Source organism: Atta colombica, unplaced genomic scaffold (assembly GCF_001594045.1).
Source record: "Atta colombica isolate Treedump-2 unplaced genomic scaffold, Acol1.0 scaffold30, whole genome shotgun sequence".
Classification (NCBI taxonomy): Eukaryota; Metazoa; Arthropoda; class Insecta; order Hymenoptera; family Formicidae; genus Atta; species Atta colombica.
The window spans coordinates 1,332,196-1,349,634 of NW_017259404.1; the positions used below are offsets into that span (position 1 = coordinate 1,332,196).

Below are 17,439 nucleotides of genomic sequence, written 5' to 3' on the forward strand. Positions count from 1 at the left end.
TGGCGGCTCCTCTCTTTCAATTTAAGGCATAAAAGTCAGCGCGACAGAAAATCCGCGAGTGAGATTGGCGGTCGCGCGTGACATTTCATCTAAGCGCTGCGCGCGCGCGCGATCGTATTTTCTAAAAAATTCGATGAACCGTAGCTGTTGTCGGTGATGTGTGTAATGAGCTTTTCTATTGAAAATAACAAAATAATAAAACCAGTAAAGGTCGCGATCAAGCTAGAGAAGAGTTTACAGAATAAGGCTCATTTTATACATACAATTTAATATGACAATTCTAATTATCAAATATATGAAAACTTCTCTCCAGGATTACAAAATTTTCCAAAAAAAGTTTGATTATTCTTTGTATATGTAACATTGAATTTTCAGGAAAAAGTATATTGTTAAATAGAAAATCGATTTCAAACTTCCTAAATAATTTGAAGTAAATTTTCTCTCTAAAGAGTAAAAATTAAAGTTGGTCTTAAATAAGAATATTCTAATATTCAATCTTAAAGATTGAAATGTCATTTTTCAGAATGAATTTTATTCTAAACATCTTTCAGAGAGTGAACTGCTGTTAATCAAAATTATTATGAACAAACTTTTAGACAGTTATATAGAAAATTATATCACTTAATTTTGTCTTACAAAATCAATATTCTTCGTAACCCATTCACTCTTCAATTATTAAAATAGAAAAATCTACCACGACAGAACCGTTCTCCATCACGATGATCCGATTGCTATCTATAATCATATTCAAACAATGAGCAGTAATAACGGTGCATTTTTTAAAACTGCTCCTTATTATATCCTTATAGAATTAAAGCATCCGTGCTAAAAATAGAGTTTCAAATTGGGGGAAATGCAAATTTATAAACATGTTAAGTTTTGAAATCTCTCTCTCTCTCTTGTGCGTTGCAAATTACAGATACAAAATATATACAATTTTGATGGAAATGTCTACCAATCCGACTTAATTTAAAAAGATTTGATTTCTATTAATCTTGAATTTATTACAAAATGAATGTTTATCGTACTGTAACTTGATATACTCTGGTAACATACTATGAAAATACTTTATATCGCAATCATTTGCAAAAATAGCAACTTAATAATAGAAAGCTTGAATTATTTACATATGATAATTTATTGCTATACCTCACAGCAAAAAAAGTCATGTTCATACCCACCAAACAAAAATGGATTAAAATGAATTGAAATTTTTTTCTATCCGAATGCGTATTTTAAATAGCGAATATTTTTTTTGGATTTAATTGGATTCAATTGGATTCAATTAGATTTAATTGGATGCAATAGGATTGAAAAACTGCATTACCTATTCAAAATTTTGAATTGAAGTATTCACAATTGTGCTTTTTGCACAGAGAAAGCTAATATTATTTTTAGATTTAAAGATATGTTCCATGCAATTCCTATAAATGAATAAAAATGCATTCAAGATTGAAAAGTATTCATTTTAATATTCGTAAATCAATATTTCTGAAAATCTAAATCTATTTCAATTTATATCTATTCTTGTTTGCTGGGTATTACAATAAACTCTCAATCACATCATAATTTGTGACATTACTGTAAAATCATCAAAGATTACATCATATTATTATCTTGATCTGTATGTGTCATATGTATCTGTATGTATCATAACATAATAAATAATTTTTAATTCATCTGTATAATGTTACACCTGTAACAAAGCAAAGGACATTCGCACAGTAACAATAATTTTATTGTATTGTATTTATATCACATTCGTGACAAATATTTGCATATCATGACTTTGTTGCGATTATTGTGACTTTATTTGTTATTGAGAATTTATTAACATATAATTAATTAATCAAAATTTATTGTATATAATTAATTAATCAAAATATATCTTCATCAAATGATATTTAAATACAATCCTAAAGAATCGTAAAGTCTCACTGCGAATCAATATTGGCCGTGGCTTCATCGAGAACGAGCAAGCAATTGTTTCTCTGGATGGCTCTGGCCATGAGTTGCCTCTGATACTGAAATTATGATCGCCAGAGAAAATATCATAATCCAGCGTGACATCATTCAATTCGCAACACTTTCTACAGCTTCAAGTCATCATACTGATTAAACGGATCCAGATTGTAACGTAGACTCTTGGAAAAGAGCATAGGTTCCTATGGTATAATGGAGATTTTACAGCGCAGGCTTTTTTCGATCTTGATTTCGTCATCTAGATTTTCATTGAACAAGCAAAAAAGCGACGAAATCAAGGAGAACTTACCAGCGCCAGTGGTTTGTCCAACCACTTCAACTTTCCAGCCAGGCTTGATGAATACATTCAGATTCTATAAAGCCCGATTACGTGATAAAACACAAATAATGTTTGTAAGAACAATTGGTTTATTTTATATCTTCAAAATTGGTGAATCATCCATATGATATTTCATGTTGACATCCTTCAAGATCAATTGGGATCCTTGGGATGGCCATGTAGGTGGCGATGGATTGTCCGAGGTAATAAGTTCCTCCTTAGCAAGATTTATGTATTGAAGAATCCTTTCCACTGAGGTCATCACTGATACTGACTCGCTAAATTGTTTTGCGATGTATTGTAGACAAACGATTAAGATCAATGACTGCGAGTATTGTTAGACCTGCTTTGCTGCCGATTACATTGCCTGTAGTATAAAGAACAAAGAAAACTTGCAATAATTTGAAGATTGAGAAAAAGAATCACACGTAGAAATAAGGATTGAAACTAAAAGTTTATTTATTCTAAGTTGCCTTTTGCATCTTTATGAAATCCTTAGAAAAAAAATTTATCTGTCTTAACTAATCTATTAATTACATATAATTTACTAGTCTCATTCATTGGTATTAGAGAAAAGCAAAAGCAGGCGAGGAACAGGCATTATTAAATCCGCAAAGGCTGCCGCGCATTTTAAAAAGAGATACTATGTGCCGCTGATAATCTTGCAACTCATCAAATCGTTTTTTTCAATTCAAATCGCATTAATTTCTCGATTTCAATGTTGCTGCTTCTGATCGTCAGTAAACCTTTCAGTGGTATTTATGGGACGAGAATATGGGACTTTTCAAACTGAAAACAAAAACATTCAAAAAAACTTCTAAAGAATTTATTAAATTCCAAGAAATATAAAAACTTTAAGAATTCGTTGGAGTCCACGAATTTAAACTTCAAAGATATAACATACGCCTTTTTTCTAATAACGTGTTACTTGCTCTAATATACTTACGCCTTCGAGATGTTTGAGGTCTTGACAATTTTCATATAGGATTCTTTCATAACGAAGAAAAGAGAACAAGACAATTAGTCTTGTGTTATTGATGACTATCAATATCAGTATCCACTGATTAATTATCGCCTCCATTATATCACATACTAAAACCTTGGATCACCTCTAATATCATTTGGGCAGCCATTCATTCATGCCCGTATCCTTCGAAAATCTGTTTAAAATTCTTCCTGGAATACAAAAATCGTTAACTCTCTATAAGAACTAAGAAAAGAAATTACAAGTCCAAGAATCGAAATCGATGTAAATTCGATAATTTATTACAATGAAAAATGCTTGCAAATTTTCTAAACAAATTAAGCAGATCGCTTATTTCGAGCTTATAATTAGAATGGCTTTTAAATAATACAATTGGCATAAATTACATAAAAATAATTTAATATTCTAAAACAAAATTAATCAATTTCCATAATTTGTATCTTTGATATCATGAATATATGCAAAAAAAGATTTATATTATCATTACGCTTTATTTATTTATGCATAGTTATAGCGATCATTACAACTTAATAATATCACATACGACAAAAATATTTTAGTGTTCTGTATCCGGAATAAACATTTTGAAAACTTCCAAAAAGATTCTAATAATATTTTTAACAATTCTTATATTTTAAATTTATAAACATTCCTTTAAAAGAAAAATTTTTCTTAATTTTTTCACATTTTTTAAGTTATCTTTGGAATTTATAAAGTGAGGAATCTTGTAAATTCTATTTCAGAATTTACATCTATCTATAAAGAAATTTAGAAAAGTTACAAACTTTCTCAACACTTCTAAAAAGTCTCAATTCATTTAAAAATTAAAAAATCCTTCTAAAAAATTTTAAAATTATATAAAAATTATGAAATATTCTAAAAATTATCTGAAAAATATTTTAAAAACTTGTTATAAAAGAATTTTTCTGAAGAATGTTTCTGTAGATTAGTTAAGACGATTATCGGATTTCGTAAGTCACCGAAAGGATTGTTATAGAAGAAGGACATGCGCGCCTGCAGCAGTTGTATTGTGAATTTGAAGAACGTGATATTATGAAAGTTACTACTCGAGTTCATCAGAGACCTTCATATAAAGAAAGTTACGAAACAAGGTAGAAACGATGCAGGCAATGATACAGAATGTATACGTATATGGGATCCATAAAACTCAGCAGGTCGTCCGGATTCAACGTGAAGATCGTGAAGACTCAAGGAAATTATTATTGTACATGTTCGCAAATTGTTTGACATCATTAGTATTTTCAATACGCCTGACGTCCTCCAAGATAGTTTCATGACAGACAGTAATCATTTCCGGTAATGGCGATCTGACTGATGATGATCATCAGCAGTACAGCTAGCGTGAAATTATTGCCACTTTTATGCAGATATTCTTTTTATATTCTGCCGGTTATTCGATCGTGTGCCGTCATCTCAGCTTCCGGATTGTTCTCCCCATAATCCAAATCATCAATGTGCTACACATAGCAAAATAATAATTTATTATTTGAATTTATCTCTCACAATAGATGTAATCTGATAAAGTTAATTCAGTTTAAATTATTTAAAAATTAGAAGAAAATATTATTAAGAAAATTTGTGGATATTTGAAAACTATTTAACTTTTTTGAATTTAATTTAAAAACTTCTCCCGCGCTTTATTAATTGATAATAATTAGTGAAGATATTAGAAATCTTTAATGAGTGAAAATACAGATATTTTTTAAAATTATTTTATTTTTATTTATGTTCATTTTTTTATTTTTATTTTACGTTTTTATTTTTTGTGCTATGTATTTTTATTGAACAAAAATAAATGTAAAATATTTCTTTTTCAATTTCTATATTTTTTTTATTATAAATAATGTGTGATCATCTTACAGTGATGGAACTTGTAGTTGATAATCGTGATATTCGTCTCGTTATTGTAATTCTTTTAGACATCCAAAACTCTTCCCATGTCCTCTTCCTTTCTCCGCGCTTGATTCAAATTATCCAATAAAATCTTTGTTTGATTGTATAATTATAATTTCCTTGCATTTTTTACGAAACCCTTAGGAAACAAAATCAGGATATTTAATTTAAAAGATATTCAACCTTCATCTTTTAATTAATTATATGTAAATTACATATAAATTAAATGTTCAAAATTTCATGTCATTTTTTTCATTTAAAAAATCTTATTTATTAATTTTAATTATGAAATTATCTAATTTTTATGTATTATTAATAAAATAATGTTTATCTTCATAACAATAAAAAAAATTTTTTAATTATTCATTCAGCAATAAGTTAAATTTGCTTTTGTCATTATTATGTCTAAATTCTTTACTTTTAAACAAATTAAAAAATTAAACTTTTAAAATTAAAAATTTTTTAATTTAATAAAGATATTTGAAGTTATTCTTTGTTATAAGCTATTCTTTATTACTTATTCGATCCAGTACGATGATGTGATCCGCTCTTTTAAGGAATTAGAAGTTGATATGTGTATCCTCGTCTTGTCGTGAAGATATTCAGTCATGCAATTCCCATAGAGATGCCTAGCAACACGAGTATCCACTGCGCTCAAGGGATCGTCGAGCAAATAGATATCCGCTTGTCTATAAAACTGCCTTTGTGAGATTGATTCGCTCTCTTTGGCGATCGGACAGAGATACACCTCTATCGCCGACCATCGTTATGTCTCCCTGCGGAAATTGTCGGAAATCTTTCGTCAAGGCGCACACATTTGCTACCTGAAACATTTGCCAATTAATCAAAAAGAAACTTTAAACTATGTTAGAAATTTCGAAATTAGGAAATATTAGACATTTTTCTTTTATCTAAATAAAATCACAATATAGATTAAAGATGTAGAAAAATTTATAACACTTGTTAAAATATATTTTTTTTTATATTCAATCACAAAAATGTTCATATTGATTGATAATGATTGATGCGATGAAGATTTGAAAGATCTAATTGTTACTAATTACATGTAAAAATCCTTGATTCTAACGTTCAATAGCAGGAATATATAAACACTATAGAATATCCGCAACAATTACTTTGGATCATGAAAATTACTTGCATGTATCTAGCCTTATTATAGGGCTGGCCAAACAGTGTATTGTCCCTTACAGTACCACTGAAAAGCCAGGGTTCTTGACTGGGATAGGAGATACGCAGATTCGGATTGTTCGTGAAATATCCAGTGGATGAATTGCCTGGAAAATTATACTTTGAGGAGCTAAGTAAGGATTACAGAACCCGTGTCAAGATTTAATTCCTTTAATAGTAGATGTAATGTAGACGATTTCCCGGAGCATTTGCCTACTGCATCGATTATAGCACATAATTGACCTTGATAGTTAAATTGATATTGCACAAAGTCGGTGGCAATTGGCCACTGATCCAATTGGCGGAAATCCACTGAAGCTTTACATATACCGGAAGGTGAGATAATCTTTGATGTTCAGACAAAATGATACTCCCATTTCTCCAGATGTACTTGTCTATTTGATACTCTGCATTAATTGCTTCCTTTGATTTCTGAGATTTAAACTGCAATTGAGGCGTGTTCTCCGAAAAGCGTCTCATGTTTACTTCGTCCATCAGTAAAAAATTAAGCAACAATCATATAAAAATTAAGCGTACTTCAATAAGTACGTGACAATAGAGATATAAGAATGATTTTAGATTTAAGTTCACTGTAAATTAGAAAATAATATGATAACACATATACCTCCAATCGAGTGAATGACACTATTGATTCACCTAGCAGTATTACGGAAAGTACAACGCGACAATAAGAGAGTTAAAATATGTCAACATTTCATGGCAACAGGCAGTCAAATTATTTTCTATTAAGACGAATGTTATCAAGGTAAAAGAGGCAATCAATCATTCAGTGAAGATTATGATAGCTATATATGTCGTGCGCACATAGGACGAGAATTTGATTTGCTTGATCTCCAACTTTCTGATTACTCAATCTGACTGTACGGTTTCTCCCAACCGTACATCTTCACCATCTGAACCGAAAATTATCATCTCATAAATTTGTTTCATAAAATTTTTTTATAAATGACACTTGGATATTATATCTTTATTATAATATTATATCTTTATTCATCTTCTACATCCTCATTTAAGAATAAAATAACTAATGAATTTCTTAAGGATACTGTATCCCACCTATGAGTTCGCTCATTAGTTGCACTCTTCGGTCGATTAGTGGCAATCACTTCTGAGTTCGAGATTCAAGAAGCTTAAAGTCCTTTGTCCTGGGAGATGATCAACAATGTTCCGATGCCAATAAAACTCGAAGTACCGACTTTTTGCTACATTATTGTTCTTATGATCGCGGTCTGCGAATAAAAATAAAGCCCGGTCAGCTTCAACAGACAATTATTTAAGAGCAACTTCGAAACAACTGAAAAAAAGAGGTCCCATCCCAGATAGCCAAGTAAGATTTAGCATATGGAACAAATTGATGCACTGCATTTATTATTCAACTTGTTGACAATTTGCTGTCATTGGAATCTAATGTGAATTGAGTTAACATCAGGAGATTTGATTGAGTTTACGAAATTGTAAAAGTATACATTGATAAATAATAAACTCGTCTCATTAACAACAAACTGGTACGCCATGCACACACGATGATAACTTGCCAACAGTTTGCTAAATTCTAAGGAAGACTTTACATCAGAACAACAGTTTGTAGAAACACCTGGTTTTAATTTGGTGAAATTGAATGCGGAATAAGTGACAGCAAAATGGTAATATATTGCCATTATTTGACTATCTGGGACATCTTTACAGTCTAAACTAATTCATGGAATTGTAAAATGTATACAAATAGCTTATATGCATATAATCGATATAATAGGTTTTCCATGAATTATATTATTGGGAGTACAAATTAGTTCGGTCCGTTTCTCTAAAGATAACTGTTGTGAATGGTTCATAGCTGATTTTGGCGATTTCAGAGAGGTTAAACATCTGCTAATAATATTCAGTTTATATCGCTTTGAGTTTCATACAAAAACCTTGATTTTTACTGTGTTTGAAATGTCGAATTTTGTGTTAACCAAGCAGCATTTGCAGGAGATTTTGATTTTCTGCTTTAATTGGAAGAAAAGTACGGCTGAAGCCCATCGAATGCTTGTCGAAGTTTATGGTGACACTGCTCCAACTGATAAATCACGTAGGGAATGGTTTCGACGTTTCAAGGATGAAGATTTCAGTGTTGAAGACAAATCTCGCTCTGGACAGCCAAAAAAATTCGAAGACAAAGAATTAGAGGCATTACTCGAAGAAGATAGAGTCAAACGCAAGAGGAGCTTACAGAATCATTAGGGGTAACTCAACAAGCTGTTTCTGTACGATTGAGAACCATGGGAATGATTCAAAAATAAGGAAATTGGGTGCCTTATGAACTGAAACCGAGATACGTTGAAAGGCGATTTTTCACTTGCGAACAGCTGATTCAAAGACAATAGAGAAAAGGTTTTTTGCATCGGATTGTGATTGGAGATGAAAAGTGGATATTCTACGACAATCCCAAGAAGAAAAAATACTACGCTAAGCCTGGTCAATCATTGCCATCGACTTCAACATCAACATCACGACCGAACATTCATGATTCGAAGATCATGCTCTGTATCTGGTGATCAAAAGGGTCTTGTTTACTATGAGCTACTGAAACCTGGCGATTCCATTACGGGCGATCGGTATCGGCTACAATTGATTCGTTTGAGCCGTGCATTGCGAGAAAAATGGCCGGAATACGAGCAAAGACATGATAAAGTTATTCTTCTTCATGACAACGCTCAGCCTCATATCGCTAAAGCCGTAAAAAAATATTTGGAAACGCTCAAATGGAACGTTTTACCACACCCGCCGTATTCTCCGGACATTGCGCCTTCTGATTACTGTTATTACTTGTTCCGAAGGATGCAGCAAGTCACCGGTTCACTTCTTTCGCAGAAATCGAAAATTGGCTCCAAAATTGGATGGCCTCCAAAGACGAGTCATTTTTTTCGAGATGGAATTCGAAAATTGCCTGAGAGATGGGAAAAAGTAGTAGGCAGCGATGAAATACTTTAATTGATCTGTTCATTCATTTTGTTTCGAAATAAATGCATAAAAATCGGACCGAAATTTGTACTCCCAATTATTAAAATTTATACTTATCGATAATCTACAAAAGAGGTTAATAAATTTAAGTGACTTTTTTTTCAAGAATATGCGATAGAAGTGCTGTTTAATTACTGCGGAATGTACACAAATACTTTCACGAGATAAAGTATTATCATAAAAAGCATGATTTATATGTAATTCATGCACATTGTTAATTGAATAGTGAATAACATCATTGCTGAGAAGATTCATGCTCTGTCCGATATCGGTTTGGTTCATGGCTGTTATGTTCAATTGTAATAACTATAACAGTGTTGTTAAAAATAATTATAAATTGAGTAATAGATTTTTTCTTTTGCTCTATCCATACATCCATCAATACATACAAGCGCAACAGAAATTTTTTTTTGATTGATTTTTGACAAAAAGGATATACAAAATATCCCTATGAAAATTGTAACAAAACTGAATAAAGCAGCTTAATATAAATTAGAATCATTCATTATATAATCAACCATTTGTAACATCTCTGATTGTGAGACACATACGCGCGCGCACATCGTCACACACACATTCCCATACATGCTTATTCTCTTTTTGTATATTATTTTGTGTATTATTATTAATAGTGGTATTTGTATAAGTACATTTCTATGATTTTGTAATATTTAATAAGAATATAAAGTTTCTTGATTATTAAATTATTAAAAAATTATTTAATTATGAAATTATAAAAAATTATAAAAAAGTTTTCTGTTTGTTATTGCAAAAAATAAAAATTGCAATTTTTTATTTAAGATTTTTGTCTATTTACAGTCTCCCCATAAAAAAATTTTTTTTCATATGTAATCACATTTCATATATGAAAATAGCATTATATAAATTTATGTAAAAATTTGCATAATTATGTACAATTCATTATATAATTAAATGTGAACATATTCCGTATACATATATAAATCTTCGGAATATGTTATATAATGTTTTAAAGAGTATGCTTTGAATGCTGAACAAAGTTATTGTTCTAGAATTTCTTGCAGAATGATATGGAATCTAACGCGTTCAAAATATAAAATAACAAATCAACATAAAACTAATTTAATTTGTTTCATTTTTACAATCACTTAAAACAGAACAAAATTTGTTATATATTTGTTATATATATATATATATATTTTTAATATTTAATTTTTCATTTAAAAACTATAATTATTAATAATCTACAAATTGATATTATTATACTTTTTATCATGCATAATGATGCTACCTTTTTTGTAATTGCGGGGTAAAATGTTGTGTGGTCAATTCACAAATAATTTCTTGTCTTTAAAGTTTGGAGGCCTGTTCTAATCTAAAACTTAATAAGTTTCAATTTTTAGCAAAATCGAAATATTTGTTTTTATAATATTTATGTTGCAATTGTTTGTATTTGTAAAATTAATTTAAAAAAATCTAATTTATAAAATTAATTTGACAAATCCATATTTGGCCATCTTTCTTAATATAGGTATGACCTTCAATGTTTACCAATAACACGTTTGCTGGTATATGTACAATATTCATCACGTGGAATAACGTGTCTTTTATGTGATCTTATATCTTTTAAAGTATAACAGCCCGATAAAAAGTTTTTTATATATAATTATGCATAAACGGTTGTACACAATTTATAACCGTAAATAAACTACGTATAAATTAGTATAACCGTTTATGTATAATTATGTATAAAAATTTTTTTATCGAACTATATATTTTAAAAGAGATAAGATCACTCGAAAGACACGTTATTCCACGATGAATATTGTACTGTAACCTGTTATTGATAGTAGTTGAAGATATAATGAGGAAAATATTAGGATCAAGTAATGATACATTTATTTGTCATTTTGAAATTAATATGACAAACAATATTGCATATTACAACATATATATTACAAAACAAATGTCTGGAAATTGCTATAGAAATTGAAACTTAAAAAATTTTAGATTAGAACAGTTTGAAGAAATTACTTGCGAATAATATTTTGTCTGTTCATATTTTACAATTTACATTTACAAAACAAATAAAAAAAAACAGTGTTATTATGTATTATAAAAAGTGTAATATTAATTTGTAGATCATTAATAATACTTGAGTATAAAAATTAAATATTTAATATGTATGTACATATACATTACAAATTTTGCTCTGAATACTCCAAGCAATTATAAATTATAGAAATAAAAAAATTAAAGTTATTTTTATGATAACTTCTTATTTTATATTTTGAATATGTTAGATTCCACATTATTCTGCATTGTAAAACAATTGAAATTGTAAAACATAATAATTTTGTTTAATATTCTTCAAATACTTTTTGAAATATATTATGATACATATTCCGAAGATCTTTTGTGCTGAACATGATGTTGGTAGAATTTGCATAGTTTGTCAAGATTTTGTGTAAATGGGGATAAAATGCACAAAATAACATTTTTTTTGTCATTCTTAACATTTTTATAGTAAACAATATTAAGTGAAATGAACTGATAAGTGTTTCAACATAAATAAAGGAGAAAAAAGTTATTTTTAATCGAAGTGAGTCTTGATGATCAATAATATTCCTATATATAAATAACTATACAAATACAATTATACAAATACAATTTTTACAATAAAATATAAAGATGTTTTGAATTTATGCCTACAGAAACAATTATAACTTAATGAAAATAAAATATGAATTTCAGAAATATAATTTATGCTTCTTCTAGGAACATTCTTCTAGGAACATTGTGAATACTATGTTGTAAGATATGTACGCTGGAGGATAACATATTTATTTGACATTATATTAACCAAGTATTGAATAATGGAATAGACACACAGATAATCTAGATTAGATTGTTTTTTGGCGGAATTTTTATTTATAGATAGAGTAAGGCATAGTTATGATTCACTTCTTGAGAAAAAATTCATATTTTTATTAAGAATGATATCAAACAATTAATAATTATGCATCTAATAATTATGATTAATCATAAAGATTACATTATTAATGATTTTTTTTCATTTCGATTTTTATATTTTAATTTTAATTAAATTGAGTAATGACAATTATCCACAATTAGACTTTCATATACTAATTGTGGAATCAATTCACACACCTGCTTAAATGCTTTAATCTTTTTAAATTTATTTTCAATGAAGCATGATATTGACTCTTTTTGAAATCTATTTATTTACTCCTGTAAAAGTCATAAAAGTCATAATTCTTATTATACTTTAAATAAATAAATTTTTAAAAGTAAATATCTTAGTTTTATGTCTTACATTTTAGTAATTAAGAACATTAATAAAATGTTTAGCGCTATTGCTAATAAAATAAATAAATAAAAAAAACTGAAAGAGATAAAACAAATGCTAAAGAATTTTGTGATATACTTTATTTGATAGAAAGTGCTATAAGTATTTAATTCAGATAACATTGGCTAGAGAGATACTTAGAACTTTAAAATAGTGTCTAACTTGATCGCAATATTTAAACATATTACAGAAAGGCAGAGCAATTAATTAGATGATAAGAGTACCCGCCAACTAAAATAAACTTACTTGCATTTTATGTAAAATATTGTAATGATATTACTAGATTACTTCAGAGAAAATAGATTTTTGTTTCCTTAAGATTAAGAATGAGTAACTGTAATAGTCTACTAGTAACACTTTACTTTTAACTGTGGTTGGAGATTTTTCGATTATACTTTAGAATGATACTGTTTAAAGAATATATCTCTCTTTTTATTCGATATGATAACCAGATATATTTTCTAATACAATATATATTATAGTTAATAGACGATCATTCAGCAACTTTCTGACAAATGTATGACTATTATACCCTCCATCCTATGGGTGCTTTCTAATTGCAATATCCCTAGAAACTTTCGTACACATGGCGACACAAATTGCGGTCCAATTGTCCATTATCATCGACACAATATTACACATCTTTACTCAGCCAACTCAGGCTATGTAAACTTGTTTTCCAGTGACAATTACATGTTATTAACCATAAATGAATAGATGGCTATAAATGAGTTTGGAGGACGTTAAGTAGCCGGCACTACTTTCTTTTGTTTCATACAAGTCAAAAAAGCTACATTTAATCTAACTCTATTCGAAACGGATCTCAATCGTGCACAGTGTACACATTCTGTTCCAATTGAATCGTGTAAAATGTCACACTTTGTGCATTCCTGTGTAAGTTTGTATTAAGATGTGTTTAGCATTTGGAAAGTACCTTATGACTGTATCATGTTATTGTCGAAAATTTTTCGATTGTACTTAATTTAGAATGAAAATATTGAATGTAGCGTGCATTTTTCTCGTTAAAATAACTATATAATTTTTTAAATTATAGTTGATGATTATTTTCTTGCTAAAAATTCCATGTCCGTATATGAATTTGGACATCTAGTTAAATGTGGTTTCTTACACAGGAAATCCTGTTATTTTCAAAATACATTTGGTGTTGATAAATTTCATGTCATTTCTTATATGCGAATCTTGTTCTAGCCGATGCATTTGAAATTCCAGATAATTTAGGATAAAATCCATTTATTATCTGTTTTCAATTAAGTTCGAATCTTCATGCAATTACAGATTCATTTTTTATTGAGATTCATAATTAATTCATAAGTAATCATCTCTAACTTGAACGCAAAAATACTTACATAAATCAATTATGTCATTTTCTGATAAAAATGAATAAAACTTTATGTCGTAAATTCCTGCAATACCTAATATATTTGGAATTGCGGATCTAAACAGACAACAATTTTATCTTGGAATCCAATATATCATAAAATGGACATGTTTATATAATCAGATTTAATATTTATTTGGATGAACTTTATGCCAGTTAAAGATTAACTTTTCCATGTCTATCCTGATGTGAATATATACTTCTTATTTGGATATAACTGGAATTTTTAATAGGATTAACAACTTTCATAATGTCGCAAATTGAATGATTATAATAATCTTTTATTTTCTTTACTTTCTTGTTTTATTGTATTGTTATTGGAGACTTGTTGGTTATATATTTTTAGAATAATATTATTAGATGTACGTAGCTTTTTCCTTCTCCTTTTTCCTTCCCTGATACAAATATGGACTTTAAAATTATGTGTCTATCTTCTGTTAGTCATAAATATTATATTTTTGGATTCGATGTATTGTACTAGTATAATATTTTCTCATTCTGAAACAGCTTATTGAGCTAAAAGACTACAGACTGTAACATAAGAAAAAAACAATCTAATATCCGTTTTAGAAATGATGTGTGAGAATATTATTACTAATCAACAGTGTATTAAACCCAAAAATACTTTTTACGGAGTAAGACATGTAATTTTAAAACACTTTTTAGTTTCAAATTAATAATATTAATTTTTCATTTTTTCAATTTAAGTATATGAAAATTATTAAGGTAATAATTTTTTTGTTTTTAACTTGATTAGACACATTCTCTCTCCTTCATTGTAATATGTAAACAATTTCTTATTTTTAAATAAATATCTTTTTTTCTAGAAAAAACTTCATACTTAATTGTAAGCATATCTAATTGATTGAATAAATAAATATTCGAATATTTTAATAGATAAATCATGTTTCTAAATGGAATAAATATTTATTTAAGTCAATATTTAATTTTAATGCAACGTATTTATTTAGTAAAAATAATTGTTGTCGATTTAAATGTGTAAATAAACAAATGATTTAATATTTGCTAATCATAAATAAAGTTCAATTTATAACTTAAAAATATATGATAATAACATAAAGTACAGACAATAGGAGTTAACGCTGGTTATCAATTAGTATAATTCTTCTTAATGTAAACCTTGATTTTGAACGTTTCCACTCATGGTTTAAGTCTTCATCAGCAATCTTTCCCCCCAATACAACGATTGAATTATAGCATTATGAAATAAAATCTTTAATGTTTTTCCTTTCAAAAAATTGAACCGTTGTTAACTGTTATGAGATAAGTCACATACTCACAAATTTATAAAGCTAAAGTGGCAATGAAAATTGAAGATAAGAAATTATATAAATGATTAAAATATCGTATGAATAAAATTTGAAAATTAATAATCACCTCACCTCACACAGTCGACGCCTCAACACTAAACACTAAATATGTCTTATGCAACATTTTTGTTAATAAATTAAAAATTATCGTCAAAATTTTAAAACGATAACTAAGAGAACACAACAAATAGACGATATAAAAATAATATTATAATTTTGATAATATTTAGATATATTGTAGAAACATTATATAATAAATAATAAATTTGCAACATTAATAAGTAATTATTAACATTTCTTCCTTAAATTATTGTATTGTGTATATCTGCAGACATATTGTGAGCATGCGTGCGTGCGCGCGCGCGTGCGTACGCGTGTGGTGTGTGTGTGTGTGTGTGTGTGTGTGTGTGTGCGCGCAAAAAAAAAAAAAAATCTTTTTATCAATTTATATTGGGTAAATATTGATAAATAAATTTGATACAAGAGATATATGTCATCAAAGTTTTTGATTTTGAGAAAGTTTCAACAAATTTAAACCGTCGCTCATTGATAAAAAATTATTAACAAAAGAAGAAAGTTTGTAAAAATTACCTTTTTATTATATAAGACAAAAATTTTTCACATAAAAATATATTTTAGAAGAGACAACCTCGCATACAACGTAGTATAATATTTATTTGTATATCTAAAAATAGATCGAAAATCATGTGTCGCTAGGCAAGGGATCCTGGAAGTCATTCAGAGTCATGACCGCGACAATTAATATATCAAGATTAAGATTATTGAAGTCTAGTGACCTAATAATAATCTGTACTTTTATCAACATAATTCACGCGATTTCTATTTTTGTAATTAATGCAGTTTGTACAATTAATAACGTAATTAATTTCTCGTTTTCGTGCATTTACGATATTATAAAAAAAAATTCAGCGTAATTTTGAAATTATTTGTCGACAATTAGAGAAACAGTTCATTTTTTATTAATTTCTATCCCATTCAATAGATCTTAATCATTACAAATATCATAATAAGATTACAATTCTCCTATCTGCTCTCTAAATTTATTTTACAATAGTGACTAATTGACGATTCATTTTTAAAAGTTTAAAGTCATTAAATTTTTTTGCATTTGTATATAGTATATTAAATAAGTCAATAAAGTTTAAGCTTTGATTGAGTTAACGGTATTAGCTTCTTGTTTGAAAAATATTTGAATTTTCATTTTCAACATTACAGAATTACAAGTATAATATATCTTAGTGACTAATTTTTTTTATATACGATGATCGCATCGCTGTTCCTCGCAGCAGATGACAGTGAATGCATGGTTCGTAATGGAAAGTCGAAATTATTTTCATGGAAATTATTTTCGTGGAAAATTCTTCTTGCCGCGAAATCCATTTGCGAAGTCTAACTGGTGCCTTTGGAAATTCTTGTTACTGGATCGGAATTACTCTCAGGATTTTTAAGTAGCTTGCAGAAATAATAATTTTGCCAATGAATTACATAACAATTACTGTATATTTTAAAGTCAAATGGCAAAATTAATTTGGTGACATATTTTAAAATTTTTGTTGTTTTCTCTTATACTAAAGTCATTCTCCTATATTTTCGACTATATTATTAAGAAAGATTAATTGAACAATAGTTTTACGACGTACAGTAAATAGATGATTACTTATAAAGGAAATTTACACTGAAGAGGATTCGAACAAAGGATCGAAACGTTTGAGTGATATGAATTATTAACACATAATAAAGTATACACACACCAACTTTCTGTATCGACTCATATTACATGTTTCAACTTTTATTTCATCGCTTTCTTAATCTAAATATTCTCTTATTAGTAATAATGCTAGTAAGCATTATTACTAATATACTTACAGCACTGTCTTAATGAAAATAAGACTTTAGCATATAATAAATATAGATATAAATATAGAT

The 17,439-nt window shown here is 28.2% G+C and overlaps 1 pseudogene; it reads right to left on the reverse strand.

Annotated features, from left to right (window-relative positions):
- Window positions 1-661: 661 nt before the first annotated feature.
- On the reverse strand, window positions 662-9,719 carry LOC108690213 (annotated as a pseudogene).
- Window positions 9,720-17,439: the final 7,720 nt, after the last annotated feature.